The sequence below is a fragment of the Argopecten irradians genome, chromosome 7 (assembly GCF_041381155.1).
Source record: "Argopecten irradians isolate NY chromosome 7, Ai_NY, whole genome shotgun sequence".
Taxonomy (NCBI): Eukaryota; Metazoa; Mollusca; class Bivalvia; order Pectinida; family Pectinidae; genus Argopecten; species Argopecten irradians.
In genome coordinates, this window is record NC_091140.1 from 5,210,824 (window position 1) to 5,225,668 (window position 14,845).

Consider the following 14,845-nt stretch of genomic DNA (forward strand, 5'->3'; position numbering starts at 1 on the left):
TGATACATTATCGATGATGGACCCAGCGAGGGTGGTGATCAATTCTGCGATTAGAGCACGGACAATCCGGTAATGGTAGCTCTGTGCAAATGGTCTGTAACAAGGGACATAGAATGGGAGATATAAGGAAGATTCATTGGATCAGAAGTATAGCACAGGGGCCAGGAGATTAATTATAGCACAGGGGCCAGGAGATTAATTATAGCACAGGGGCCAGGAGATTAATTATAGCACAGGGGCAAGGAGACTTATGTATAAGGGGCCTGGGGAGTATAGCACAGGGGCCAGGAGATTAATTATAGCACAGGGGCCAGGAGATTAATTATAGCACAGGGGCAAGGAGACTTATGTATAAGGGGCCTGGGGAGTATAGCACCAGGGCCAGGAGATTAATTATTATAGCACAGGGGCAGGAGATTAATTTATAGCACAGGGGCAAGGAGGAGACTTATGTATAAGGGGCCTGGGGAGTATAGCACCAGGGCCAGGAGATTAATTATAGCACAGGGGCCAGGAGATTAATTATAGCACTGGGGTAAGGAGATTAATTATAGCACAGGGGCAAGGAGACTTATGTATAAGGGGCCTGGGGAGTATAGCACAGGGCAGGAGATTAATTATAGCACAGGGGCCAGGAGACTTATGTATAAGGGGCCTGGGCAGTATAGCACCAGGGGCCAGGAGATTAATTATAGCACAGGGGCCAGGAGATTAATTATAGCACAGGGGCAAGGATGACTTATGTATAAGGGGCCTGGGGAGTATAGCACCAGGGCCAGGAGATTAATTATAGCACAGGGGCCAGGAGATTAATTATAGCACAGGGGTAAGGAGATTAATTATAGCACAGGGGCAAAGAGACTTATGTATAAGGGGCCTGGGGAGTATAGCACCAGGGCCAGGAGATTAATTATAGCACAGGGGCAAGGAGACTTATGTATAAGGGGCCTGGGGAGTATAGCACCAGGGCCAGGAGATTAATTATAGCACAGGGGCAAGGAGACTTATGTATAAGGGGCCTGGGGAGTATAGCACCAGGGCCAGGAGAGGAGACTTATGTATAAGGGGCCAGGGGATTAATTATAGCACAGGGGCCAGGAGATTAATTATAGCACAGGGGCAAGGAGACTTATGTATAAGGGGCCTGGGGAGTATAGCACCAGGGCCAGGAGATTAATTATAGCACAGGGGCAAGGAGACTTATGTATAAGGGGCCTGGGGAGTATAGCACCAGGGCCAGGAGATTAATTATAGCACAGGGGCAAGGAGACTTATGTATAAGGGGCCTGGGGAGTATAGCACCAGGGCCAGGAGATTAATTATAGCACAGGGGCCAGGAGATTAATTATAGCACAGGGGCAAGGAGATTAATGATAGCACAGGGGCAAGGAGACTTATGTATAAGGGGCCTGGGGAGTATAGCACCAGGGCCAGGAGATTAATTATAGCACAGGGGCAAGGAGACTTATGTATAAGGGGCCTGGGGAGTATAGCACAGGGGCCAGGAGATTAATTATAGCACAGGGGCAAGGAGACTAATGTATAAGGGGCCTGGGGAGTATAGCACAGGGGTAAGGAGATTAATTATAGCACAGGGGCAAGGAGACTTATGTATAAGGGGGCTGGGGAGTATAGCACCAGGGCCAGGAGATTAATTATAGCACAGGGGCAAAGAGACTTATGTATAAGGGGCCAGGGGAGTATAGCACAGGGGTAAGGAGATTAATTATAGCACAGGGGCAAAGAGACTTATGTATAAGGGGCCAGGGGAGTATAGCACAGGGGTAAGGAGATTAATTATAGCACAGGGGCAAGGAGACTTATGTATAAGGGGCCTGGGGAGTATAGCACCAGGGCCAGGAGATTAATTATAGCACAGGGGCAAGGAGACTTATGTATAAGGGGCTCGGGAGTATAGCACAGGGGTCAGGAGGACGATAATAATGATAGCACAGGGGCAAGGAGACTTATGTATAAGGGGCCTGGGGAGTATAGCACCAGGGCCAGGAGATTAATTATAGCACAGGGGCAAAGAGACTTATGTATAAGGGGCCTGGGGAGTATAGCACAGGGGCCAGGAAATTAATTATAGCACAGGGGCAAAGAGACTTATGTATAAGGGGGCTGGGGAGTGTAGCACAGGGGTCAGGAGATTAATGATAGCACAGGGGCAAGGAGACTAATGTATAAGTAACCAGGGCAGTATAGCACAGGGGCAAGGAGACTTATGTATAAGGGGCCTGGGGAGTATAGCACAGGGGCCAGGAAATTAATTATAGCACAGGGGCAAGGAGACTTATGTATAAGGGGCCTGGGGAGTATAGCACAGGGGTCAGGAGATTAATGATAGCACAGGGGCAAGGAGACTAATGTATAAGTAACCAGGGCAGTATAGCACAGGGGTAAGGAGATTAATTATAGCCCAGGCGCAAGGAGACTAATGTATAAGGGCTCCAGGGAGTATAGCACAGGGGCCAGAAGATTAATTATAGCACAGGGGCAAGGAGACTAATGTGTAAGGGGCCAGGGGAGTATAGCATAGGGGCCAGGATATTAATTATAATACAGGAGCAAGGAGACTAATGTATAAGGCTCTAGGGAGTATATCACAGGGGCCAGGAGATTAATTATAGTACAGAGGCAAGGAGACTAATGTATAAGGGGCCAGGGGAGTATATAGCACAGGGGCCAGGAGATTAATTATAGCACAGGGGCAAGGAGACTAATGTATAAGAGGCCGGGGGAGTATAGCACAGGGGCCAGGAGATTAATTATAGCACAGGGGCAAGGAGACTAATGTATAAGGGGCCAGGAGAGTATAGCACAGGGGCCAGGAGATTAATTATAGCATAAGGGTCAGGAGATTTATTTTAAAGAGTATGGAGACTAATATATATATGGCCAGAGGAGCAAATCACAGGGGCCATGAAATTAAACTTAGCTCAGGAGCCACTGGTGACAAAATTATCACAGGTGTAGAGAAATTTTTAGCTCAAGTTCCAGGAGACGAAAACACTAAGGATCATGGGGTGTTTAGCAAAGGGTACAGAAAAAAAATGTTATAACACAAGCCCTCCATTTCTAGTTTTTGAACTTCCACTTCTAAAACTTGACATGTCCTCAAATAGCCATACTATTGGGTTAATTATAAAAGGATGTAAAACAAACTTAACCTTTAGAAAACAAATACACTGAAAGCTAGAAGAAAGTAGCACAGAATGGAAATATTGATAAGACAAGGATCAGGGGTCATGAACAATTCAGCAGGAATCAGGAAATTATAGAACAATATTCATGTACTTATGGACACCCTGGACACTGGTCAATGTGGCCTAAGGATACGAGTTGTTATCACTGCTCTAAGTCAGGATTGTACGCTGACCAGTAAAACAAAACCATGAAGACTTGTGCTTTTGTTAATAAAAGTAAAATTTGTGGAAGATAAAAGCAAAATCCTAGAAAGTCAAAGTTTTTTTTTTGTATAGATGTACATGTATATGCTGCTGCCTGTGAAGTTATTAACATTTTAATAGTACACAGTCCTGGTCGCTTATCTACGGGTGCACGTGATTATGTTCAGATTGTCTGATAAATTACTGACCAGCATGGGAACCGGAAATAAGGAATCAATATCAGGTATGTCACGAGCGAGGAGAAGTTTGAACAAAGGAACAAGTGATGTTATCATTACACAGGATTATGATGCATTGCAAAATGAACATTTTTGTTGAGTTGTACTGCATGGATGTTAAACCATAGAAAATAGTATGGGCAAAGATTCTATCAATATACCTTAAAATGTCAAGGGAATTAATTGGTAAAATCGCTAAACCCAAAATAACATTATAATGATTACAAATTTGTTCATTGACAAATGAATGATTAATCTTGGTTTCCTGTGAGAGAACTAACTATTCACATAATAAGGGAGTTAGGTTTTATCGGCATGATTGTCCAATTAGTCGGTATGGAAGTCTAAATGACCGTTCACGATAAAAGTTAATTGTTACTAGTGTTACCAAAGAATCGGACTGCTCTCTCCTCAATATTCATGGATCGTACCTTGGAGAATTATCAGAGAAGGTCTCACGACTGGGAGCCTAATACACATAACTACCATACTGGGATGTTAGGCTAAGATAAATATAGCTAAAATACTTCTAATCCTTTCAACCTTTTTAATCAATAATCAATCACATGAACAATTAGGGGACCCCAATTGCTTGTGACATGGCGTTCTGTATACCCGTGGCATTTCAATCTTGAAATCTATATATGGTCTGCCTTAAGCTACTGTTCACACTCAAAATAAGTACAGTCAAACCTGTCTTTAAAGATCACCCAAGCTACATAGGGAAAATTATCTTTGTAGCCGTATGGTCTTTACACACAGGTTAAATTTTGTTGAAAGTATTCATTTGGAACCTAGAAAAGTGGTCTTATAAAGCAGGTGATTGCTATAAGGCAGGTTTTTCTGTATAACGGTATATAATAGGTGTTCAGGGGCCGTCTGACTAAATGATGTTTTTATTAGAAACCATTTTCTTTTTCTATATGCAGCAATAAATTAACAATCCGAAAGTTTCAAATTTTATTTTCAAAGAAGCAATTAATTACAAAGCACTTTTTGGTGCGGGAATGGTGAATATTAAAACTACTGAACTAGAATACTTTCTATTAAAGTTTTACAATAGTCTTGCTGACTTTGAGAGAGTGTTGATTGGCCAAATTCAAAATTGACATTCTGTTGCTCTTTAAACTTTTGATTTTATGTTTTAATTCAATTATTGGATCAATAAGCATTATCATGATGGAATGATAAAATCATAGACCTTTAACCCTTCAAAAAAATATATAATCTAGTGTCTGTTTTCCAGTTCACTTATTACTATACCTGTATTACAGGTAGACATTGTTAAATTGATTGCCAAATAAGGTCAGTCAATTAAACAACAATGTGTTGTTGACAGATTTAGGGTAATTAGCGGAAACTGATAGAATCCAATAGGTTTTAAATCAGACTGTAAGTTGGCCATTGTGTTTATACCATGCTTGTTATTACTGGCTGTAAGAGTGTTGGATGTTAGACCAGAAATATGCTATAGTAATACTTGATACTCAAGGGAACAACTGCCTGGGTTTGATGTCGGTTTGAAAATCAATTTCAGGATTGTAAGACCATCGTTTATATATGATAATTTGCTTTCTGAGGCTGGAGGCAGATATCATTTGATAAATGAAACAAAGCATTTGTGGCAAATTTGCATGTACATTTAGATCGTGTACATGTAGCTGGAAGAGACGAGAAGCCTTTATGTCAGAGGCTTCATGACGAGTATATGGTAATCACACAAAGGCTTGGGCTGTACAGACAAAAAACAGGGTATACAAATATCTGATAGAGCGAGATGTTACGATCGGATAGGAAAGATACCAGATACAGAAACATAGTGGGCATGTAAACAATCACATCAGATGGCGTAGAATAGAATAAAGATTGAGATGAGTTGAGAGACAACACTAGTAATAAACGTGGAAATGTTATCTCACTCTTAACAGGAATATCTATATACAGTTCTCAGGGCAAAGTTAGCCAAAATAAGGCAAACAAACTTTAAAAAATATACCATAATATCTATACAGTTCTCAGGGCAAAGTTAGCCAAAATAAGGCAAACAAACTCTAGTAAATATACCATAATATCTAAACAGTTCTCAGGGCAAAGTTAGCCAAAATAAGGCAAACAAACTCTAGTAAATATACCATAATATCTATACAGTTCTCAGGGCAAAGTTAGCCAAAATAAGGCAAACAAACTCTAGTAAATATACCATAATATCTATACAGTTCTCAGGGCAAAGTTAGCCAAAATAAGGCAAACAAACTCTAGTAAATATACCATAATATCTATACACAGTTCTCAGGGCAAAGTTAGCCAAAATAAGGCAAACAAACTCTAGTAAATATACCATAATATCTATACACAGTTCTCAGGGCAAAGTTAGCCAAAATAAGGCAAACAAACTCTAGTAAATATACCATAATATCTATATACAGTTCTCAGGGCAAAGTTAGCCAAAATAAGGCAAACAAACTCTAGTAAATATACCATAATATCTATATACAGTTCTCAGGGCAAAGTTAGCCAAAATAAGGCAAACAAACTCTAGTAAATATACCATAAGTACTATACGGCAGCAAATATACCATAATATCTATACAGTTCTCAGGGCAAAGTTAGCCAAAATAAGGCAAACAAACTCTAGTAAATATACCATAATATCTATACAGTTCTCAGGGCAAAGTTAGCCAAAATAAGGCAAACAAACTCTAGTAAATATACCATAATATCTATACAGTTCTCAGGGCAAAGTTAGCCAAAATAAGGCAAACAAACTCTAGTAAATATACCATAATATCTATATACAGTTCTCAGGGCAAAGTTAGCCAAAATAAGGCAAACAAACTCTAGTAAATATACCATAATATCTATCTATACAGTTCTCAGGGCAAAGTTAGCCAAAATAAGGCAAACAAACTCTAGTAAATATACCATAATATCTATATACAGTTCTCAGGGCAAAGTTAGCCAAAATAAGGCAAACAAACTCTAGTAAATATACCATAATATCTATACAGTTCTCAGGGCAAAGTTAGCCAAAATAAGGCAAACAAACTCTAGTAAATATACCATAATATCTATATACAGTTCTCAGGGCAAAGTTAGCCAAAATAAGGCAAACAAACTCTAGTAAATATACCATAATATCTATACAGTTCTCAGGGCAAAGTTAGCCAAAATAAGGCAAACAAACTCTAGTAAATATACCATAATATCTATACACAGTTCTCAGGGCAAAGTTAGCCAAAATAAGGCAAACAAACTCTAGTAAATATACCATAATATCTATACAGTTCTCAGGGCAAAGTTAGCCAAAATAAGGCAAACAAACTCTAGTAAATATACCATAATATCTATATACAGTTCTCAGGGCAAAGTTAGCCAAAATAAGGCAAACAAACTCTAGTAAATATACCATATATCTATATACAGTTCTCAGGGCAAAGTTAGCCAAAATAAGGCAAACAAACTCTAGTAAATATACCATAATATCTATATACAGTTCTCAGGGCAAAGTTAGCCAAAATAAGGCAAACAAACTCTAGTAAATATACCATAATATCTATACAGTTCTCAGGGCAAAGTTAGCCAAAATAAGGCAAACAAACTCTAGTAAATATACCATAATATCTATACAGTTCTCAGGGCAAAGTTAGCCAAAATAAGGCAAACAAACTCTAGTAAATATACCATAATATCTATACAGTTCTCAGGGCAAAGTTAGCCAAAATAAGGCAAACAAACTCTAGTAAATATACCATAATATCTATACAGTTCTCAGGGCAAAGTTAGCCAAAATAAGGCAAACAAACTCTAGTAAATATACCATAATATCTATACAGTTCTCAGGGCAAAGTTAGCCAAAATAAGGCAAACAAACTCTAGTAAATAATAATATACATTCCAAATAGCAAACAATCTATACAGTCTATACATTCAGGGCAAAGTTAGCCAAAATAAGGCAAACAAACTCTAGTAAATATACCATAATATCTATACAGTTCTCGGCAAAGTTAGCCAAAATAGCAAACAACTCTAGTAATATACCATAATATCATATACAGTTCTCAGGGCAAAGTTAGCCAAAATAAGGCAAACAAACTCTAGTAAATATACCATAATATCTATACAGTTCTCAGGGCAAAGTTAGCCAAAATAAGGCAAACAAACTCTAGTAAATATACCATAATATCTATACAGTTCTCAGGGCAAAGTTAGCCAAAATAAGGCAAACAAACTCTAGTAAATATACCATAATATCTATATACAGTTCTCAGGGCAAAGTTAGCCAAAATAAGGCAAACAAACTCTAGTAAATATACCATAATATCTATACAGTTCTCAGGGCAAAGTTAGCCAAAATAAGGCAAACAAACTCTAGTAAATATACCATAATATCTATACAGTTCTCAGGCAAAGTTAGCCAAAATAAGGCAAACAAACTCTAGTAAATATACCATAATATCTATACAGTTCTCAGGGCAAAGTTAGCCAAAATAAGGCAAACAAACTCTAGTAAATATACCATAATATCTATACAGTTCTCAGGGCAAAGCAAATGTTAGCCAAAAATAAGGCAAACAAACTCTAGTAAATATACCATAATATCTATACAGTTCTCAGGGCAAAGTTAGCCAAAATAAGGCAAACAAACTCTAGTAAATATACCATAATATCTATACAGTTCTCAGGGCAAAGTTAGCCAAAATAAGGCAAACAAACTCTAGTAAATATACCATAATATCTATACAGTTCTCAGGGCAAAGTTAGCCAAAATAAGGCAAACAAACTCTAGTAAATATACCATAATATCTATATACAGTTCTCAGGGCAAAGTTAGCCAAAATAAGGCAAACAAACTCTAGTAAATATACCATAATATCTATATACAGTTCTCAGGGCAAAGTTAGCCAAAATAAGGCAAACAAACTCTAGTAAATATACCATAATATCTATACAGTTCTCAGGGCAAAGTTAGCCAAAATAAGGCAAACAAACTCTAGTAAATATACCATAATATCTATACAGTTCTCAGGGCAAAGTTAGCCAAAATAAGGCAAACAAACTCTATTCTAGTATAATATACCATAATATCTATACAGTTCTCAGGGCAAAGTTAGCCAAAATAAGGCAAACAAACTCTAGTAAATATACCATAATATCTATATACAGTTCTCAGGGCAAAGTTAGCCAAAATAAGGCAAACAAACTCTAAAAAATATACCATAATATCTATACAGTTCTCAGGGCAAAGTTAGCCAAAATAAGGCAAACAAACTCTAGTAAATATACCATAATATCTATACAGTTCTCAGGGCAAAGTTAGCCAAAATAAGGCAAACAAACTCTAGTAAATATACCATAATATCTATATACAGTTCTCAGGGCAAAGTTAGCCAAAATAAGGCAAACAAACTCTAGTAAATATACCATAATATCTATATACAGTTCTCAGGGCAAAGTTAGCCAAAATAAGGCAAACAAACTCTAGTAAATATACCATAATATCTATACAGTTCTCAAGGCAAAGTTAGCCAAAATAAGGCAAACAAACTCTAGTAAATATACCATAATATCTATATACAGTTCTCAGGGCAAAGTTAGCCAAAATAAGGCAAACAAACTCTAGTAAATATACCATAATATCTATACAGTTCTCAGGGCAAAGTTAGCCAAAATAAGGCAAACAAACTCTAGTAAATATACCATAATATCTATACAGTTCTCAGGCAAAGTTAGCCAAAATAAGGCAAACAAACTCTAGTAAATATACCATAATATCTATACAGTTCTCAGGGCAAAGTTAGCCAAAATAAGGCAAAACAAACTCTAGTAAATATACCATAATATCTATACAGTTCTCAGGGCAAAGTTAGCCAAAATAAGGCAAACAAACTCTAGTAAATATACCATAATATCTATACAGTTCTCAGGGCAAAGTTAGCCAAAATAAGGCAAACAAACTCTAGTAAATATACCATAATATCTATACAGTTCTCAGGGCAAAGTTAGCCAAAATAAGGCAAACAAACTCTAGTAAATATACCATAATATCTATACAGTTCTCAGGCAAAGTTAGCCAAAATAAGGCAAACAAACTCTAGTAAATATACCATAATATCTATATACAGTTCTCAGGGCAAAAGTTAGCCAAAATAAGGCAAACAAACTCTAGTAAATATACCATAATATCTATACAGTTCTCAAGGCAAAGTTAGCCAAAATAAGGCAAACAAACTCTAGTAAATATACCATAATATCTATACAGTTCTCAGGCAAAGTTAGCCAAAATAAGGCAAACAAACTCTAGTAAATATACCATAATATCTATACAGTTCTCAGGGCAAAGTTAGCCAAAATAAGGCAAACAAACTCTAGTAAATATACCATAATATCTATACAGTTCTCAGGGCAAAGTTAGCCAAAATAAGGCAAACAAACTCTAGTAAATATACCATAATATCTATATACAGTTCTCAGGGCAAAGTTAGCCAAAATAAGGCAAACAAACTCTAGTAAATATACCATAATCTATCTATACAGTTCTCAGGGCAAAGTTAGCCAAAATAAGGCAAACAAACTCTAGTAAATATACCATAATATCTATACAGTTCTCAGGGCAAAGTTAGCCAAAATAAGGCAAACAAACTCTAGTAAATATACCATAATATCTATATACAGTTCTCAGGGCAAAGTTAGCCAAAATAAGGCAAACAAACTCTAGTAAATATACCATAATATCTATACAGTTCTCAGGGCAAAGTTAGCCAAAATAAGGCAAACAAACTCTAGTAAATATACCATAATATCTATACAGTTCTCAGGGCAAAGTTAGCCAAAATAAGGCAAACAAACTCTAGTAAATATACCATAATATCTATACAGTTCTCAGGGCAAAGTTAGCCAAAATAAGGCAAACAAACTCTAGTAAATATACCATATATATCTATACAGTTCTCAGGGCAAAGTTAGCCAAAATAAGGCAAACAAACTCTAGTAAATATACCATAATATCTTATACAGTTCTCAGGGCAAAGTTAGCCAAAATAAGGCAAACAAACTCTAGTAAATATACCATAATATCTATACAGTTCTCAGGGCAAAGTTAGCCAAAATAAGGCAAACAAACTCTAGTAAATATACCATATATCTATCATTCTCATACAGGCAAACAAACTCAGGTAAAATACCATAATATCTATACAGTTCTCAAGGCAAAGTTAGCCAAAATAAGGCAAACAAACTCTAGTAAATATACCATAATATCTATACAGTTCTCAAGGCAAAGTTAGCCAAAAATAAGGCAAACAAACTCTAGTAAATATACGCCATAATAATCTATATACAGTTCTCAGGGCAAAGTTAGCCAAAATTAGCCAAACAAACTCTAGTAAATATAGCATAATATACATATACACAGATGGCAAAGTTAGCCAAAAAAGGCAAACAAAACTCTAGTAAATATAACAATAATATCTATATACAGTTCTCAAGGGCAAAAGTTAGCCAAAATAAGGCAAACAAACTAGTAAAATATACCATAGGAAGTTTGATGCAAATATATCTCTAAAAGTATATCTATACAGTTCTCAGTAGTCAAAGGAAACAAACTCTGTTAGCCATAAAAAATATTTGAGAAAATTTCATTTTAAAGCAATTGTAGTGTTACTTATCTATTTAGAAACAAAATAGGCTAACATGGGACATAACTAAGTCAATCTCATCTTTGTGGACGCCGAGGGTAAACGGGAAGTATGGGTAAGTCATATGGCATCTTTGTGGACGCCGCGGGTGTAAACGGGAAGTGTGGGTAAGTCATATCTCATCTTTGTGGACGCCGCGGGTAAACGGGAAGTTGTGGGTAAGTCATATCTCATCTTTGTGGACGCCGCGGGTAAACGGGAAGTATGGGTAAGTCATATCTCATCTTTGTGGACGCCGCAGGTAAACGCGGAAGTGTGGGTAAGTCATATCTCATCTTTGTGGACGCCTGCTGGTTAAACGGGGAAGTGTGGGTAAATCTCATCTTGTGGACGCCGCGGTAAACGGTAAGTGGGGGTAAGTCATCATCTCATCTTTGTGGGACGCCGCGTAAACGGGAAGTGTGGTGAGTCATAACTCATCTAATGTGGACCCGCGGGTAAAGCTTAAGGTAAAGGGGAAGTGTGGGTAAGTCATATCTCATCTTTGTGGAACGGGCCGCGGGTAAACGGGAATGAGTGGTGTAAAGTCATACCTCGTCCATTGTGTACCCCCCCGGCCGCGGGTAAAACGGGAAGTTGTGGGTAAGTCCATATCTCATCTTTTTTGGATGCTGTCGGGAGTAGACGGCGAAGGTATGGGCAAGTTCATATCTCATACTTTGTGGATGCCCGCGGGTAAACGGGATAGTGTGGGGTAGGGTCATATCACTAGTCTTTTTATGGACGACGAGGATATAAACGGGAAGTGTGGGTAAGTCAAATCACAACTTTGTGGTTGCCAAGGCGAATTAGACGTGAAGTGTGTGGGTAAGTATTCTCATCTCTTGTGGGATGCCAACTGGTCAAACAGGAACGTGTGGGTGGGCATATCTAATCATTGTGGACGCAGCGTGTAAACGGGAAGTGTGTGTAGGGTCATATCTCTTCTTTGTTGGACGCGCGTGTTAAAAGGGAAGTGTGTGTATGTCATATCTCCTCTTTGTGGAGTGCCGCGGGGGTTAAACGGGAATGATGTTGGTAGAGTCAAATTATCTCATCTTTGTTGGACGCCCGCGGGTAAACTGAAGAGTGGGGTATGTCATAATCTCATCTTTGTGGACGCCGCGGAAAAACAGGAAGTGTGGTAAGGTCATTATATACACATCTTTGTGGATGCACCTCGGGTTAGGCGGAAAGTGTGGGTATGTTATTATCTCATCTTTGTGGACGCCGCGGATAAACGGTAATTGCCTCGTCCTAAGGGGTGGGTAAGTCAAATCAAATCTTGGTGGGATGTGACCCCGCGAATAAACGGGGTAAGTGTGGGTAAGGCATCTCATCTTTTGTTGGATGGCCACGGGTAAAACAGGAAAGTGTGGGATAGGTCATTTCTCATCTTTGTGGACGCAGGGGTAAAACAGGAAGTGTGGGTATGTCATAATTCATCTTAGTGGACGCCGTGGTAAAAACTGGAAGAGTGGGTAAGTCATTTCTCCTCTTTGTGGATGCCTGCTGTTATAACTGGAAGTGTGGGTAAGGTCATATCTCATCTTTGTTGGACGTCCGCGGGTAAACGGAAAATGTGGGTAAGCTCATAACTCGGTCTTGTGGTGAACGCACGAGGTCTGAAAAAGGAAGTCGGGTGTAAGTCATATATCATTTATTATGTCGGAACGCCGCGGGGTATTCGGGAAGTGTGGGTAAAGTCATGACTTCTTCTTTGTGGATCGATGCGGGGATACGGGGAAGTTGTGGGTCATTTCATATTCTATTCTTTGTGTGTGCTTGCAGGGGTAAACGGGAAGTAATGGTTAGTCCAGTATCTCATTTTTGTGGATGGCAGCTGGGTGGCGTAAACGGGAAGTCAGGATGTGTGAGGTGAAGTCAAATCTCATCCTTTGTGGACGCCTACTCTCGAAACAGGAAGTGAGGGTAAGTCATAAGGTCATCTTTGTGGATGCGTCAGGTAAACAGGGAAGTGTGGGTAAGTCATACTCATCTTTGTGTGACGCGGGCAGTAAAACGGGAAGTGTGGGGTAAGTCATGTATCATCTTTGTGGTTGCCGCGGAGTAACGGGAAGTGTGGGTATGGTTCATATCTCATCTTTGTGGAACGCAGAGGATAAACGGGAAAGTGTGGTAAAGTCATATCTTCCTCTTTGTGGATTGCCCGAGGGTAAACCCCCCGGGAAGATGTGGGTAATTCCATATCTCGAACTTTTGTGGTCGCCCTGAGCGGCGTAAACGGGGGAAGTGTGGGTTAGTCATATTCTCATCTTTTGTGGACGCCGCGGGTAAACAGGTAGTGTGGGTATGTGCCATATACTCATCCTTTGTGGATGCCACGGGTTGTTAACGGAAAGTGTGTGGTTTAGTCATATCTCAATCTTTGTGGAATGCCGTGGGTAAATAGTAAGTGTTGGTTAAGTCATAAACCATCTTTGTGGATTGCCAGCTGTTGTAAAACTTGAAATTGTGTGTAGGGCTCATATTTCATTCATTAGAGGACGCCACAGGTAATCGAGAAAAGGTGGGTAAGTCATATCTCAACTTGTGGAAGCGCTGCGGAGGAAAACGGGAAGTGTGAGGTTAGTCAATATCTTCATCTGTGTGGACGGCCTAGCGGTACACGGGGAAGTGTGTGATAAGTCTTATCTCATCATTTTTTTGTGGACAGAATGCGGGGAATACGGGAAGTTGTGGGTAATTCAGTATATCCTCTTTGTGGGTGCTGCAGGTTAAACCGGGTAAGTATGGTTTAGTCTCAGTGAACTCTCATTTTTGTGGTTGCAGCGGGGTGGTTAAACGGGAAGTTGTGAGGTAAGGTCCATTTCTCATCTTTGTGGATCGCCACTAGGGGAGGAACAGGAAGTGAGGGTTAAGTCATATGTCATCTTTTTTTGGATGCGTGCATGTAAACAGGGAAGTGTGGGTAAAGTCCATATCTACATCTTTGTGAGAACCGCGGCAGGTATTAAACGGAAGTGTTGGGTAACGTCATATCTCATCTTTGTGGATGCGCGCGGTGTAAACGGGAAGTGTGTGGTAGGTCATATGTCATCTCTTTGTGGACAACTCGCGTTGTGTAACCAGGAAGTGATGGGTAAGTCTATATCGCATCTTTGTGGGACGCCGCGGGTTAACGGGTAAGTGTAGTGTTGGTATAGTCATATCTCATCTGTGGGACAACAGCGGGGTAAACGGGAAGTGGTGGGGTAATTCATATCTCATCTTGGTGGAGAGCTGGCGGGTAAAACTGTTATCACAACAGGTTGGTAAGTCCATATCTCATCTACTTGTGGACGGCCGCAGGTAAAGCGTGCTAAGTGTGGGTAAGTCCATATATCATCATTGTGGACGCTCCCGGGTAAACGGGAAGTATGGGAAAGTCACCATCTCAATCTTTGTGGACCCCGCGGTGTAAACGGGAAAGTATGGGTAAAGTCCATATCTCAACATTGTGAGGACGGGCCTACAGGTAAACGGGAAGTGTGGTTACGTTCATGACCTCGTCTTGTTGACAGGCCGGTGCGTGAAAACG

General features: G+C 39.3%; 1 protein-coding gene and 1 long non-coding RNA gene across 4 annotated transcripts in view; both read left to right on the top strand.

Moving 5' to 3' along the window:
• The window catches only part of LOC138327348 (uncharacterized), a 153,897-nt gene that overhangs the window by 25,636 nt on the left and 113,416 nt on the right, over nt 1–14,845 (top strand). The gene's annotated exons all lie outside the window — the stretch shown is intronic.
• LOC138327346 (phosphatidylinositol-3-phosphate phosphatase MTMR7-like) overlaps nt 13,383–14,845 on the top strand; it is a 28,335-nt gene continuing 26,872 nt past the window's right edge. For all 3 annotated transcript variants that reach the window (XR_011209034.1, XM_069273366.1, XM_069273367.1), the window contains exon 1: nt 13,383–13,390. The gene's annotated coding sequence lies outside the window, so the exon portion shown is untranslated. The remainder of the gene's footprint in view (nt 13,391–14,845) is intronic.